The 15,324-nt window shown below is 43.8% G+C and overlaps 1 pseudogene; it reads right to left on the bottom strand.

Moving 5' to 3' along the window:
* Positions 1-13,795: 13,795 nt before the first annotated feature.
* LOC128110434 (40S ribosomal protein SA-like) overlaps positions 13,796-15,324 on the bottom strand; it is a 44,552-nt pseudogene continuing 43,023 nt past the window's right edge.

The following is a 15,324-nucleotide window of genomic DNA, read 5'->3' as shown; positions in this document are numbered from 1 at the left end:
AGATGGAAGTGTCCTTGACTCATCTCAAAAATGGAAGTGCGCCGGGCGGTGGTGGCGCACGCCTTTAATCCCAGCACTCGGGAGGCAGAGCCAGGCGGATCTCTGTGAGTTCGAGGCCAGCCTGGTCTCCAAAGCGAGTTCCAGGAAAGGCGCAAAGCTACACAGAGAAACCCTGTCTCGAAAAAACCAAAAAAAAAAAAAAAAAATGGAAGTGCATGCATCCACCCCAGGGCCAAAATGTAGTTGGTTGTTTTTTTAACTCTTTGCTCTTTTGGAGGGCCCACTACCCAGCTCCCAAATAAATAACACAGACAGAGTCTTATTCTTTCTTATGAATGTCAGGCCTTAGTTTGCCTTGTTGCCAGCCAGCTTTTCTTAGCTTAGATTATCCCATCTACCTTTTGCCTCTGGGTTTTTACCTTTCTCTATTCTGTGTACCTCTACTTCTTACTCTGTGGCTGGCTGTGTAGCTGGGTGGCTGGCTCCTGGAGACCTCCTCCTTTTCTTGCTCTTCGACGTTTTTCTTCGCAGATTTCTCCTCCCATTTATCTCTGTCTGTCAGCCTGCCTATCCTTTCTCCTGCCTTGCTATTGGCTGTTCAGCTTTTTATTAGACTAATCAGGTGTTTTAGACAGGCAAAGTAACGCAGCTTCACAGAGTTAAAGAAATGCAACATAAAAGAGCACAATACATCTTTGCATCATCAAACAAATATTTCACAGCATCAACAAATGTAACACATCTTAAAATAATAGTCTACAACAGGCTGGTATGTATGTGTGGAGACCAGAGGTGGACTCAGGATGTCTTCCTCAACCTCTTTTCACTTTACTGAGACAGAGTCTGTTGCTGAACCCAGAACTCACCCATCCAGCTTCTCTGGAGCGCCATCTTACCCTCAGGAATCCCTATCTCCATTTCTCAAGTGCTAGGATTACAGACAAGCTGCCCTGGGTATCTAGACTTTTATATGGATATTAGGGACCTGAACTACAGCCTTCATACTTAAGCAACAACCACTTTATCCACTAAGCCATCTTCTCCCCGACCTTGAAAACATTGCATCTCGTTTCCGGTACAGCCTTTATACTCTCTTACACTAGAAGATGGTTCAGGTTAGAGATGGTCATTGACGTGTCCCTTTAGGTCAAAAACAGAGCTCCAGGTTCTGCCTTAGGGTATCCATGTAAATTGCCGATGGTCTACACAGGCCAGCAGGGTTGGAGGCAGGCACTGGGAAATCCAAAGCAGCAGCTAATTCCTCTAGATAACCCTTTCCCTCCGGAGTACCACTGATCCCAAATCTCCTTTCTGGAGAGCATGGGTTTGGATCCCGTTTACCTTGACCTTGATTCATGGCTTTGCTGTGTGATCCCTGCATCACATTCAGCCTCAGCTGCACACTGGAATGAAGACCTAATGCCCTCCTCATGGGGTGGTTCTAAATGAGTAAGTTCATACATCTCATCAATTCAGACAGTGCTGGGCAGTAAAAATTGTTGGCAGACCTTTATTAAATGGCGGCAGGAACTGGCAGACAAAAGCCAAGGCTCAAGGAAGATGAGCAGGACAGAGTAGCTGGCAACAGCCCCGTAATCTTTGCCTCTGCTGACCCAACCCCCACCCCCACTCTGGTCTCAAATCAAATCTAAAGAACCATGGAAGAACTGACGGATAGCCTAGGCACCCAGCCATCTCCTTCAGGCCAGGGCATGTCTCCAAGATGGAGGCCACATGGGGTAGTATACCGGGAACCATCCTCACAGAAACCCTTTCTTCATCTTTTCTTGGCTGTCTCATCTTAGGCAAATCATTTACAGTCCCCGCCTCTTGCTCTTCTCGTGTGTAAAATGTCAAATAATAATGACATCTACCCCATGAGACGTTTGTGCAGAGTAACAAGATAGTGTAGGAATGAACTTCAGGGTGTGGTTATATTTTATGTCAAAACCAGTCTCCTAGAAAAGTTCCTGTAGCAATGAACTAACAGGAAGGTAATTGAATTATTGATCAGCAATAATTGTTTAAAGTTTTCTGCCTGGCGGTGGTGGCGCATGCCTTTAATCACAGCACTCGGGAGGCAGAGGCAGGCGGATCTTTGTGAGTTTAAGGCCAGCCTGGTCTACAGAGCGAGATCCAGGAAAGGCGCAAAGCTACACAGAGAAACCCTGTCTTGAATAACAAAAAAAAAAGGAAAGAAAGAAAAAGAAAACAGAAAAGTTTTCCTTTACATTATATGGGTATTTGCTTTTCCTTTTAACTCTGACCCCTGTGGCCTTCATAGCACAAGCCCCAGACTCCCTAAATAAGGACTTCTGACAGGATTGTTTGTTTACATATTTTTACAGCCCCTGAATGGTATTGGAGGAACAACAGGCTACCCACGGCTGCCTTGTTGACCAAAGCTGAGCAGAGCTGGGGCTAACACTGATGCGCTCAAGTTCTGTGGCTCAGAAGAACAGAAACATAGCCTGTCTGACTCAAACACTCCCTGTACTTAGGGACAGGAAGCGTGATGCTGGGAAAGTCACCAGTGAATGTAGACCCTGTGGATTAATGTGACTCTTCCTCCAAATGATCAAACTTCAATTTATTTTTCAAATTGCTACCCCTGTCCTTAGTACCTCCAAAGTGAACAGAGAGGTTCACAGAAGAGTTTCCTAAAGACAAGAGGGAGAGAGAGAGAGAGAGAGAGAGAGAGAGAGAGAGAGAGAGAGAGAACAAACACCATCAAACTCAGGGGCGGTCAGTGTGCTCAGAGCAAAGGCAAAGTGAGAGGTGAGAGGCCTCCAGTCCTCCACACCCCTGCCCTCTAACCGGTACTTGTAAAGACTTGGAGCTAAACGGCACATTATTAAAACAAGAAGAAACATAAAGCCACCACTTCATTTCTGAGTGTATAAAAGATTCAGTTCAGAGGTCAAAAATATGTTTTGCTGTGGAATGTATCTTATAATTTCTTTAAAATGTGAAATGAAAGCAATAAACATTTTAAAGAATGCATATTGGCTTCCACAGTAGCATTCTTTTCCCACATTGCTCATCTTGGGACATATTTATACACCTTCCTACGTTACCGTGTTACATCAAGTTGCATTTTTCTCCAAGGAAATAGGGAGCTCTAATTCCCATCACTATTGGCGGTGTGACTGGATATGTGAGCCTCAAGAGACCAAGTCCAGGGGACTAGCTCTCTCCTCGACCTGTTTCCTGTTTGTACAGCATCAGCTTTGGCAGGTGGGCATAAACTTTTTGTCTCTATTTCACAATTCTCTGGGCACAGGCTTTGAAGAGATCCCTCTATAGCCACCACAGGTGGATCCTTTCTGAGTTCAGTCCTGTAGCCAGAAGCTTCTCCAGTCCCTCCCGGTCCAGCGGTCCCACAGCCGCTTATAAAATAATTACACAGGGGCTTAATATTAATTGCAAATTCTGTGGTCTATGGCTCAGGCTTCTTACTAGCTAGCTCTTACAATTTAACTCAACTCATAACTATTAATCTATGTATCACCACATGGCTTTACCTGCGTCCATTACATGTTGCTCCTTGGAGGGTGGTTTGGCGTCTCCTCTTACTCTCCTTTCCCCTCTCACTGTCTTTCTTGGATTTTCATGCCTAGTTCCATCCTGCCCTGCCATAGGTCAATGCAGCTTTATTTATCAACCAATCAGAGCAACACATATTCACAGCGTACAGAAAGACATCCCACAGCACAGTCCTTTAAATCCCAAACTGTCTCAAGAGTTTCTGTTACTTCTACCATTTTATTTTGACACTCTCATTTCCGCAGATACAGAGTAACATCTGCTCAGGACCTGAGGTTTCTCTTCTGGAACTTTCTCTCTTGATAATGGGTATAGCCACTGGAGCCCGGCATCGGCCATGCCCTCAAGAGCTATTGCGGTATAAGGCCTTAGGTTAGGGCTCAGTATTACATGCAGCCCTGACATCCCGTGAGTCCAGAGGTCCTGAACGGCCTAACCTCAAGATCCTTCCCCTCTTCTGCTCTTGTGGATAAGCTCCCCTTATCAATGGGGCCAGACCCAGTTTCCACTCATCCCCGACTAGTGGTGTCAGGGGCCATCCACAGGGATTCTGAAGTAAAGGAGTATTTGCTATAGAAACTCAACAGTCTGTCATAAAGATGCCACATAATTATAACCCTCTTAAAAATCTGCTTCTAGCCATGTGGTGGCAGCGCATGCCTTTAATTACAACACTCGGAAGGCAGAGGCAGGCAGATCTCCAAGTTTGAGGCCAGCCTGGTCTACAGAGTGAGTTCCAGGATGGCCAGAGCTACATAGAGAAACCCTGTTTCAAACAAACAAACAACCAAAATAATTAAATAAATAAAATCTGCTTCTCTAAATGGCAGCCACTCGATTTCTGTGCCCTCTCACAAGACTCCAGAAAACTTACGTACACTCATATATTATTAACACGTCAGTCCACATCTAACCTTCAGGTTTTGCAGTGGGCTCTGTTGGACTTCATGAGAGAAAGGACAGTGCTGCCCCTTGGAACTGAAGTGGATTGCTCCAACTTTTGAGAATATAGATATTGCATCTATAACTTCATGACCAAGTAACCAATGCATCTGAAGATTAGGAAATTATGTTTACTTAGGTTAGAAAATGTGGGCACTAACTTCAGATCAGGTGCAAAGCTACACAGAGAAACCCTGTCTCTAAAAACAAAAAAAAAACAAAAACAAAACAAACAAAAAAAAAACATGGCAAAATAGCAGAAGGCTATACGTGATGTTTCTCTTTAGCCAACAAATAAATACAAGTTGAAGTAAGATTAGGGCACTGTTTTCATCTATCCTGCTGGTAGTGGGTGGACTGCCAGTCTTGCAAGGCTTGTCTTGTAAGAAAGTATCTCATTCCTACCCCCTGGATACTCAGATATCCTAACCTAAGGCATCTGTAGCTGTCATGCTGAGAAGCCGGGAGGGAGCAGGGGCCCTTCCGGACTAGCAGCGTTCAGTTTCCAGGAGCCTCCAGCACCGAGCTGCCAGCCCGGTGTCTGGTGTCATATCCGATGTCCAGGCTCAGTGCCAGCCCTGGCTGCCTCTCTGGTGGCAGTAACAAAGGAGTCCTGGCTGGATTGGATCCTCAGGGAGGCTTTGGCCAGGGCTCCAGCTGCACAAACCTCCCCACCTTCCTAACCACTTTCAAAGCCTGAGGCCCCAGTTTTCCTGAAAAGTCTGTGGGCTGCCCAACACCTTGCAATAAATTCCTGTGGTGGTTTGTCTTGCTTGACTGAGAGTCTAGCAATTTCAGCTAGTGACTCCCATCGACATAAAAAAAAAAAACTGGAAATGTACATACTTGAGTTAAAGGATGTTCTAAGCCCTCTTGAGAGCAGCAAGATCATGGAAGTTATGTAAATCTTCTATCATAGAGAGTTGATTAGATGAATTGTAACAAGGAATATTAAATAGCAATTAAAAATCATGTTCTTAAACAAAAACAAAAACAAAAAACTATGTTTTGGGCTGGGGATGTTGTTCAGTGGGAAATGCCTTGCATGTGAAGGGCCTCAGGATCCATCTCCATTGCTGCAAAATAAATAGGTAAATAAAACAATATTTTTAAAGACATGGAGACATTGAAGATATAGTATACTAAATTTTAAAATGTTCACCAAACATTCAGTTTTTTAGAGAGCACGGCATCACTTGTTTATGTTATCCCAGTTCTTGGGGGCAGATACAGGAGAACGGCCAGTCAGCGGCCTGCCTACACAGTTAGTTCCGGGCCAGTGGAGGTTACATAGTAAGACCCTCTCTCAAAAATGTAGGAGAGGAGATGGCTTAGTGGTTAGGAGCACATACTGTTCTAGCAGAGGATCCAAGTTCAGTTCCCAGCTCTCACAGTGAGCAACTCACCACAGACTCTGTGCTGGTTTGAATGAGGAGTGTCCCCAAGAGGCTCAGATATTTCAACAGTTGGTCCCCCGTTGATGAAGCTATTTTTAAAAGTTCTGGAACCTCCAGGACATGCGGCCTTACTGGAGCAAGCACATCCACGTGGGCTGGCTTTGAGGATTCATAGCCTTATCTCGCTTTCAATCCCTTCTTTCTGTGTTTCTGGGTAAAGGTGTGATCTCTCAGGCTTCCTGTTCCTGCTGCCATGCCTGTCACTTGCTATCATGTCTCCCTGCCATGCCTCTTATCCCTCTGGAACTGTAAACCAAAATAAACTCTTTCTTCCTATGTGTTGCTTTTGGTCACAGTGTTTTATCACAGCCACAGGAAAGTAACTCATACAGTCTGTAACTCCAGCTCCAGGGGATCCAGTGCCCTCTTCTGGCCTCCCTGGAAACTGCATTCACATGCGCACGCGCACGCACGCACGCATGCACGCACGCACGCACGCACGCACGCACGCGCACACACACACACACACACACAGTTACACACACATACACACAATTAAAAATAAAAACTCTTTTTTCTAAAGAGGAAGGAAAAATGAGGATTCATGTTGTACAGTGAGCTGCAACAATATATTATAGAGATTCGGCTGTATATAATAGGCTACATCTTGACTGATCAAGGTATCCTTCAAGAGGAAGTCATTTATCAAGGAATAGTTAGTGTTATTTAGCTTATTAATATATATCAGCTGTATTTTGATATGAAATTCTTGTTTTGTTTTGTTTTTCGAGACAGGGTTTCTCTGTGTAGCTTTGTGCCTTTCCTAGAACTCACTCTGTAGCCCAGGCTGGCCTCGAACTCACAAAGATCTACCTGTCTCTGCCTCCCTAACGCTAGGATTAAAGGCATGCGCCACCACTGCCCGGTCAGATTTTTTGTTTTGTTTTGGTTTTGGTTTTGATATGAAATTCTTGTGCGCCCATATACTACTAGGCCATATTGGCAAACAGCTAAGCTTCTCAGACCTACTGCTGATCCACTAGGTAACTAACACCCCTGCAGGGCCTAGGAGACAGGCAGGCTGTAGATGCAGAGCTTTGTTTCTTGTGCAAAGGAAGCTCAGACCATCCCTTGCCTTCAGACCTAGAAGCATCGCAGAGTTATTGACTCAGGACAATAGGGCTTTTTGCATACATAACCAGGTGCAGTAAGGACTGGAGCAGAATTCCAGAGGGAGGCAGAGCTGTGTGGCCAGAGAGAAGAGAACAAGGAGAATTTCTGTAGATGGTAAGCAGAGTTGCATGGCCAGGAGAGAAAGGACAGGGCAGTTTTGATAGATGGTAGACAGAGCCGCATGGCCGGAGAGAAGAGAAGGCAGAGTTCCTCAGAGCCAGGGGTAAGGAGCAAGGAAGAAAAGATGGAGGGTGAGGATAGAGTGTCAGGATGGAACTGAAAGCTGTATAGAGAGAATTTTGTCTTAGATAAAATAAAGTAAACGGACAAAAGAGCATGGTGTACATAGATTCTTTTCCCTCAGATAACCCCACGCCTGACGTAGTATCTTCCCTAGGACTCTGGGAGGAATCTTCTCAGGGCAGGCCTGTGTGAAAATTCCATTAATGTTGTTACAAATAATTAAAGTGTTCTTTTCTCTTGGAGGTGGAACACAAAATCCTGGAAGTTCTTTCTTTGTGTTTGTCTTCCACCTATTGCAAATGCATATTTTATTACCTATATTTATAAATAAAATACAGAAAAACGTATTGACCTGAAACCATCAAGTGCAGCAGTTGGCCTTAGTTGTATGCTTGCTTTGTGCAGTTTGGTGACAGATCTGTTGGTTATTTAGTGGCGCTCTTACCCTGCGAGAAAACATTACAAAACACGACAGAATCCACTAACAAGAGTTTTATTAAGATAAGGGAGAGAGACAAATGCCTACAGGCCTGTGGAAAGACATGTGAGTAAAAGATGGAGCCGGGAATATGGCGCCAGCTTATAAAGGCTGGGCCACGCCTGCGCACACAGGCCCATGTGCCTATTCCACGTGTGCGAATAGAGCGCGCTTTACACAACCATGCAAGCCACGGGGTTCTGGTCACTGGAGATGTTTTGACCCAGAAATGGCTAGGGGAAGTGCCTAGGTCCGCCAGGCATTCGCAACCACGCCCAACCGTGGGATTGTGTTGTGAATCCATATCATCTTCAACCAGCAGAGGCAAGAGGAAGACTGTTGAGTTTCTGAAGCGCTCCAATAACCCATGTGATGAATTGGCTCACAGCTACCCAAACATAAAACTGTCTCAGTAATCTTTTTATCTTGGGAAATGTGGTTTCTGTTGGTCTGTTTAAGTAGCCTGGAGTTCATTTTTCTACCTACAGCCGGAGGTTTGGAACCGTGGAAGATCAGTGATGAACTGAAGGAGAGACACACACAGAAGATGGGGACTCGGATTCTTCAGCACCTGAGGAACACAAACACACCATCCTTCTCACCTGAGCATATCCTCTGCCTTAGCTGATGGGGCTGAGGAGCCCTCCTGTCAGAGCACAGTGCCTTAGCTGAAGAAGCTCTTGGACTTCCCCATGTATCCTTCTTAGGCTCACTTTCCTGAGGAGAAAATTAAGCCTAGAGGACCAAAACGATTTTGGGGAACATCTTGTGTTTATTGCTCACAGCTACCCTAATAGCAGGTAGAAACGGGTCTGCTGTTCTTGTGACTATTTCTGGAGCTTGAGGAGCTTGAACCTTGGGGCCAGACAAACTTGTGATAATTGTGATGTTGTGAAAGAGCGGTACTGTGAGGTGTTTTATCATTCACTTTCTGTATTACCCGTTGCTGGGGGATAGACACAGTTGGTCTTCTATTCTCTGACTGTCATGAATTCATTGACTGGTTCTGGTTGTTTTTTTTCTTTGTGTGTGTGTGTGTGTGTGTGTGTGTGTGTGTGTGTGTGTGTGTCTACTTTGAATTAAGTTTTACTTTTTCCTTTCTGTTGGAAACAGAGGACCATAAGAGCCAATTTATATTTAGACACTATATTATTGGTATGACTATCCAGTATGAGTTGAGCAGAACATGGCTGATGCCAGACATCTGCAGGCCTGTGAGTCAACACAAAATGGCTGACACTGGATGCCTGGGAATCCCGAAAGACAATAGTGATGTAATCTGTTCTGTAACTATTCCTGGCAGAACGCCACTTCTGTGTGGGCTCAGTGTTAACATGGCTGTGAGCTCAGAGGCCTAAGTCCTTTTCTCCTGCTTTCACCAATTTACCTGTGTATTTCTGCCTGTGGATCTGTGTGCCTACATCCATGTGGCCTGCGTGCCAATCTGTGTCTGTGCCTGTTCCTGCCTGTGTGTGGCCCAGGTGGGCCTGTATGTGCACTGTGCGGGAGTGCTTGCCTGTGGCAGCCTGCCCCGATGGCTATAGCTCAAACTGAAGACTTAAATCAAGTATATCTCATCTGACCTCAAATCCTTGTCATCTTCAACTTCCTGGCCCCCTGTGACCTTCCCTCTTCCTGGTACCTCACATTTATCAGTCTGGATGCTTTTGGTTCTTTTCCTTTCACATGTGCCTTGACTAAAAGCTCTAGTATGATGTCTAGAAGTGGAAATGATTGATAGTCTTATCTTATTCTGAACCCTAGGGGAAAAGGATTCAGGCTTCTGGTGTGTGTGTGTGTGTGTGCTGTTTTGTGTTATAATATTTGTTGGTTTGGTTTTTCCTTATCTTATTTTTAGGATTATAAAATATAGGTACATCATTTCCCCTTTCCCTTTCCTCCCTCCAAACCTTGTCATATATCCCTCCTTGTTCTCTTTCAAATTTATGGCCCTTTTTTTTCTAAATTGGTTCTTGTTATATACATATGTGTGCATATATATACATATATATGTATATATATACATATATATATATTCCTAAGTATACCCTACTCAGTCTGTATAATGTTACTTGTGTGTGTGTGTGTGTGTGTGTGTGTGTGTGTGTGTGTGTGTGTTTTCAGAGCCGATTACTTGGTGTTGGATAACCAATTGGTGTGCTCTTCCCTAGAGAAAACTGTTTCTCCCACTCACAGCATTTCTTGGTCGTCTGTAGTTCTTTGTGGAAGGCTGAAGCCTTGTGGGCTTTCCCTTGTCCGCTTTGGCATGTCTATTGCTGCTGTCCTTGTTCAGCTCGTGTTTAGGCAGTCATGTTGGTGAGAATTTATGGGTGTAGACACAATCTCACAGCAAACTCTGTGACCTCTGGCTCTTACAGTCTTTCTGCCCCATCTTTTACAATGTTCTCTGAGCCTCAGGTGCAGTAGTGTTCTGTACATGTGAGCTCTACAACTCTGTAGTTTGATTGGTTGTGGTTTTCTGTGATGGTCTCTGTCTGTTGCAAAGAGATGTTTCCTTGATGATGGGTGAGGACTACACTTCTCTGTGGGTATAAGGACAAATGGTCAGATTGTTGTTGGAGGGGAGTGTCTCCTGACCATGAGCTTTCTACCTCAGCCTCTCAAGTGCTAGGATTGCAGGTGCCATCATGCCCGGTAGGATTCAGTAGTTGAAGTTTAAATAATCGTGGCAGTTGTGAGAGTTTTGAAGATGCCCTTTGGTAGGTGTAAGAAATTCCCCCTTGTCCCTAATTTGTCAGTACTTGTATCATAAAAGAATGGGGATTTTGCCAGATGCTTTTTGTGTGTGCCTACAATCATGATAACATGGCCAGACATGGTGGCCTGTGCCTTTAATCCCAGAACTAAAGAGGCAGAGGTGGGTAGATAGATCTCTGTGAGTTCCAAGCCAGCCTGGTCTACATAGCTAATTCCAGAACAGTCAGGATTACATAAAATTCTGTCTTAAAAATAAAATAACATGATTTGGGTCCTCTACCCCATTAACATGGTATACTAGATTAGCTAATTTCAAGATGATTTGTGACATTCCTACAAGAAATTCTAAATAATTGTGACTATAATCTTTTATTTATTTCTTTTTTCTTTTTTTGTTTTTTTTGAGACAGGGTTTCTCTGTGTAGCTTTAGCTGTCCTGGAACTCACTCTGTAGACCAGGCTGGCCTCGAACTCAGAGATCCTGCACCACCACTGTCTGGCATGTTAATATTTTCAATAACCAGCTTTTGGTTTTTAATTTTTTCTCTTATGTTCTTATTTCATTTATACCTATTTCTCTCTTTTTTTTTTTATTATATTCTCTCTGCTTCTTCTGGACTTGATTACCTCATTATTTATCTTTCTAGGGCTACTGGCTGAAGATTTTTCTTTTTAAAAATAATCACTTGATATCTACAATTTTCTCTCCAAATTCTACTAATACATAAGATTTGAGAGCTAGGCCTGGTGGCACATGCCAGTAATCCCAAACCTTGGAAGACTGAAGAAGAGGTTCATGAGTTTCAGTCCAGCCTAGAATATATACTGAGATCTTGTCCCAACAAACAAACAAAAAACAGTACACATTTGTAATTCCAGCACTCATGGGGTGGGGAAAGGAGAATCAAAAGTTCATTCTCAGCTACACAGGAAGTCTGAAGGCAGCCAAGCCTGATCCACATGAGACCCTGCCTAAAATAAGCATGATAATGTATGGCTATGATATAATATGGTATTTTTTGTTTCTTTCTTTCCAAAAAACCCAAAGGCACTTTCTAATTTCTCTTTTGATTTATTACTCAAACTTTTCACTCTAAGCACATGTTTAATTTTCACAGATCTGAGAGTTTCCTATATTCCTTTCATTGTTGGCGTTTAATGTTATCCCTTTGTGGACAGAGAGCATCCTTTATATAGCACCAATCCTTTTAAATCTTTATTTAAAATTTTTAAAATTAGATTTGTTTATTTTATTGTATGTGTGTTTTTTCTGCATATGTATTTGTGTGCCATGTACACACTTGGTGTCTATGGTGGTCAAAAGGGGCACCAGATTCCTTGGAACTGGAGTTAGGGATGGTTGTGAACCAACTGGTATGGGTGCTGGGAATTGAACTTGGATCCTGTACAAAAGTTTCAAGTGCTCTTACCCTCTGAGCCATCTCTCCAGGCCCCTCAAACTAGACTCAACTTGTACTTCTCTGAGATGGATATTGGACACTTGATATACTTGTTGGACACTTGCTTTTCCTGCTTGGAGAACTGATGGTTCAATTTGTCAGTTCATTAACTGATTGCATGAGTCACGGAGAGTTTATTTTCTGTAATTCTCTTACATTTTAGTCCCTGGAGGGATGTGGAATTGGTGAATATTTTCTCCTATTTCACGGACTGTCTCTTCAAGCTGCTGAGGGTCTTCTGGAGCCAGGCTCCGTGGGTTCAAGAGCACTTGCTTCCCAAGCCTGGCAACCTGAGCGGACTTTGCTTTCGCCCAATACCATGTAAAAAGCCAGACATGCGTGCCGGGCGGTAGTGGCGCACGCCTTTAATCCCAGCACTCGGGAGGCAGAGCCAGGCGGATTTCTGTGAGTTCGAGGCCAGCCTGGGCTACCAAGTGAGTTCCAGGAGAGGCACAAAGCTACACAGAGAAACCCTGTCTCGAAAAACCAAAAAAAAAAAAAAGCCAGACATGCTTGCCTGCATCTGTAATTCCAGCTCTCCAGCTGCAAGGTGGGAGGCGGACCCAGGAGAATTGGACAGATGCACACACGCCTCCTCTCAAATCTCTTTTTTTTTTTTTTTTTTTTTGGCAGGGGGTGGGGGGGTTGGCAGGGATATTGAGACAAGGTTTCTCTGTGTATCTCTGGCTATCCTGGAACTAACTCTATAGACGAGCCTGGCCTCGGATTCAGAGAAGCCTGTGCCTCCCGAGTGCTGAGATTAAAGGTGTTTGCCACAACCGCATTGCTAGGAGAGCTTTTTAACGCCATACATTTGTCACTGTGCTATTGGAGTCTTTTCAAAAAGTCCTTGCCTGTTCCTATATCCTCCTCCCTTTTTAAAAAAAAAAGATTTTAAAACTTTATTTTATGTGTCCGAGTGTTTTGCCCTGCATATATATTTGTGCACTATATGTTGGGTGCCTGCAGAGGTCAAAAGAGGACATCAGAGTTCCTGGAACTGGAGTTATAGGTAGGTGGTGGAGAGCCACCATGTGGGAGGTGTGAATGGAACTCTGGCCCTCTACAGCTGTTATGGGAATCTTTCTGGACACCAACAGCAAGAGTAGAAGAGAGCAGATGTCACTGGTGGACCAAAGCCAAGATAACCCCTAAGAGGCGTTGATACTGGGTCCTGTTGTATTCTCATTTTATACTCTAAAACCACAAGTGGGCAAGCAAATGAGATTTTATAGAAACATACAAGGCCATGAGCAGATTGTTAAGGGCAACGACCCATGCTTGGCAAATAGGCAATACAAGCAATGCTTTAAATAAATCACTAGTCAGGTGGTGGTGGTGCACGCCTCTAATCCCAGCACTCAGGAGGCAGAGGCAGGCGGATCTCTGTGAGCTCAAGGCCAGTCTGGTCTATAAAGCTAATTCCAAGACAGTCGAGACTATTACAAAGAGAAACCATGTCTTGAAAAGAAAGAAGAAGAAGGAGGAGGAGGAGAAGGAGGAGGAGGAGGAGGAGGAGGAGGAGGAGGAGGAGGAGGAGGAGGAAATAAACTGTATTCTATATATTAGGAGTGGAGTCCAGAGAGGTCAGACCCTGACAGAGCTCACCATAATCACAAAGGTCTAACCAGTTAATCAACCTTGTGCTGTCTTCAGTCAGGGTCGGGCTATTTTTGTGGGGATATCAACTCCCAGTTTCCTTTGCCGACCAAGGACCACATTTTATGTGTACAGAGAACAAGTGTTGCTTTGTGTCCCACCATGGTAGGAAGGCTCAGTGGTAGGGTCTGATAACGATGAGCCTGCGTAGGCAGGAATGCAGTTCTCAGGAGAGGAAACTAGCTGTGAAAGCCATTAAGGAAGAAACCCTTAGAATTTTTATTGCGGCCATTAGCCATCGTGATCCAGATCTTATTATTTCTTTTCTCCTCCCTCTCTGACATAGCACTGGCACAGACATAGAAGTGTGTAACACCTACATTTAAAATAATCAAGAACACAGTATGATCTAAGCAAATTTGGTATCAGAAGAGAGGAGGTGTCATTACTAACCCAATAAGCCGTAGGCTCTTCAGCCAGACTATATGTGGTTTTTCCCCTGTGTCTACAGTCATATATATATATATATATATATATATATATATATATATATATATATATATATATATATATTTTTTTTTTTTTTTTTTTTTTTTTGGTTTTTCGAGACAGGGTTTCTCTGTGTAGCTTTGCGCCTTTCCTGGAACTCGCTTTGGAGACCAGGTTGGCCTTGAACTCACAGAGATCCTCCTGCCTCTGCCTCCCGAGTGCTGGGATTAAAGGCGTGCGCCACCACCGCCCGGCCAGTCATTTATATTCTATGAAATATTTTATTTTATGTTTTCCATATTTGAATTTTTTTAACTTTTAGCTTTTTTCAGGTCCCTTTGATTTTATAGGTATAACCATATGTGGCTAGTTTTAATTTTAGAAAATATCAGTCTTTAATGTCCAAATTATTCCGTTATTTGTGACAAGTAATTTTGTCTTGTTATCTTGTCATTACTCCAGATTTTGGGAAGTAAATGGGTATTTACATAAGAGAATAAAATGTCTTTTCAATAAAATTATCTTTCTTTGAGTTCCTATGGCTGTTCCATAACCACAGCAACTCTTATAGAGCAAACATTTAATTGAGGTAGCTCCCTTACACTTTCAGAGGTTCAGTACATTATCATCATGGGGGAAGGGTGTTAGGGGAGTTCTGCAGCTGGTTTGATTCCTGAGTGTTAGCGCCTAGCTTTGACCTGCCTTTTGTGACTGTGACCTTTTGTTTCTGGTACCTTCCATTTGAAGTATGTAAATCTTACCTGAGAGTTTCCTAAAGGTTCAAAGCCTATGCAAAACCTGGTTTGGGGAGGACTGGCAGTTAAGATGTCTCCTCACTGAAATTTTGCATTGGCGTTGTTTCTTTGGGGGGTCTTAGGAAAGAGAGTTTGGTATACATAGGGAAAGTGACTTGTTAAAGGTGTGAATTGTGTAACAATAAAAAGGCCCTTTGTAAAGTAGCAGTGAGTCAGTCCACCAGAGACTGATGCCCCTGCAGCTGGAAAGGCTGAAAACTCATCCTTAGAATGCCTCTGTGACAAGTGAACCCACACCCGATATAACAGCGGGGAGCCTGGTGGCAAGCAGGCAGACATGGTGCTGGAGAGGTAGCTGAGCGTCCTACATCTTGCAGGCAACAGGAAGTCCTAAGATACTGGGTAGTATCCTGAGCATAGGAAATCTCAAAGTCCGCCTCCACATTGACACACTTCCTCCAACAAGGCCAAACCTACTCCAACAAGGCCACAACTCCTAATAGTACCACTCCCTTTGGGGGCCA

The sequence above is a fragment of the Peromyscus californicus genome, unplaced genomic scaffold (genome assembly GCF_007827085.1).
Source record: "Peromyscus californicus insignis strain IS unplaced genomic scaffold, ASM782708v3 Scaffold_15__1_contigs__length_86483966, whole genome shotgun sequence".
Taxonomy (NCBI): Eukaryota; Metazoa; Chordata; class Mammalia; order Rodentia; family Cricetidae; genus Peromyscus; species Peromyscus californicus.
This window is presented reverse-complemented; position numbering and strand designations above follow the sequence as displayed.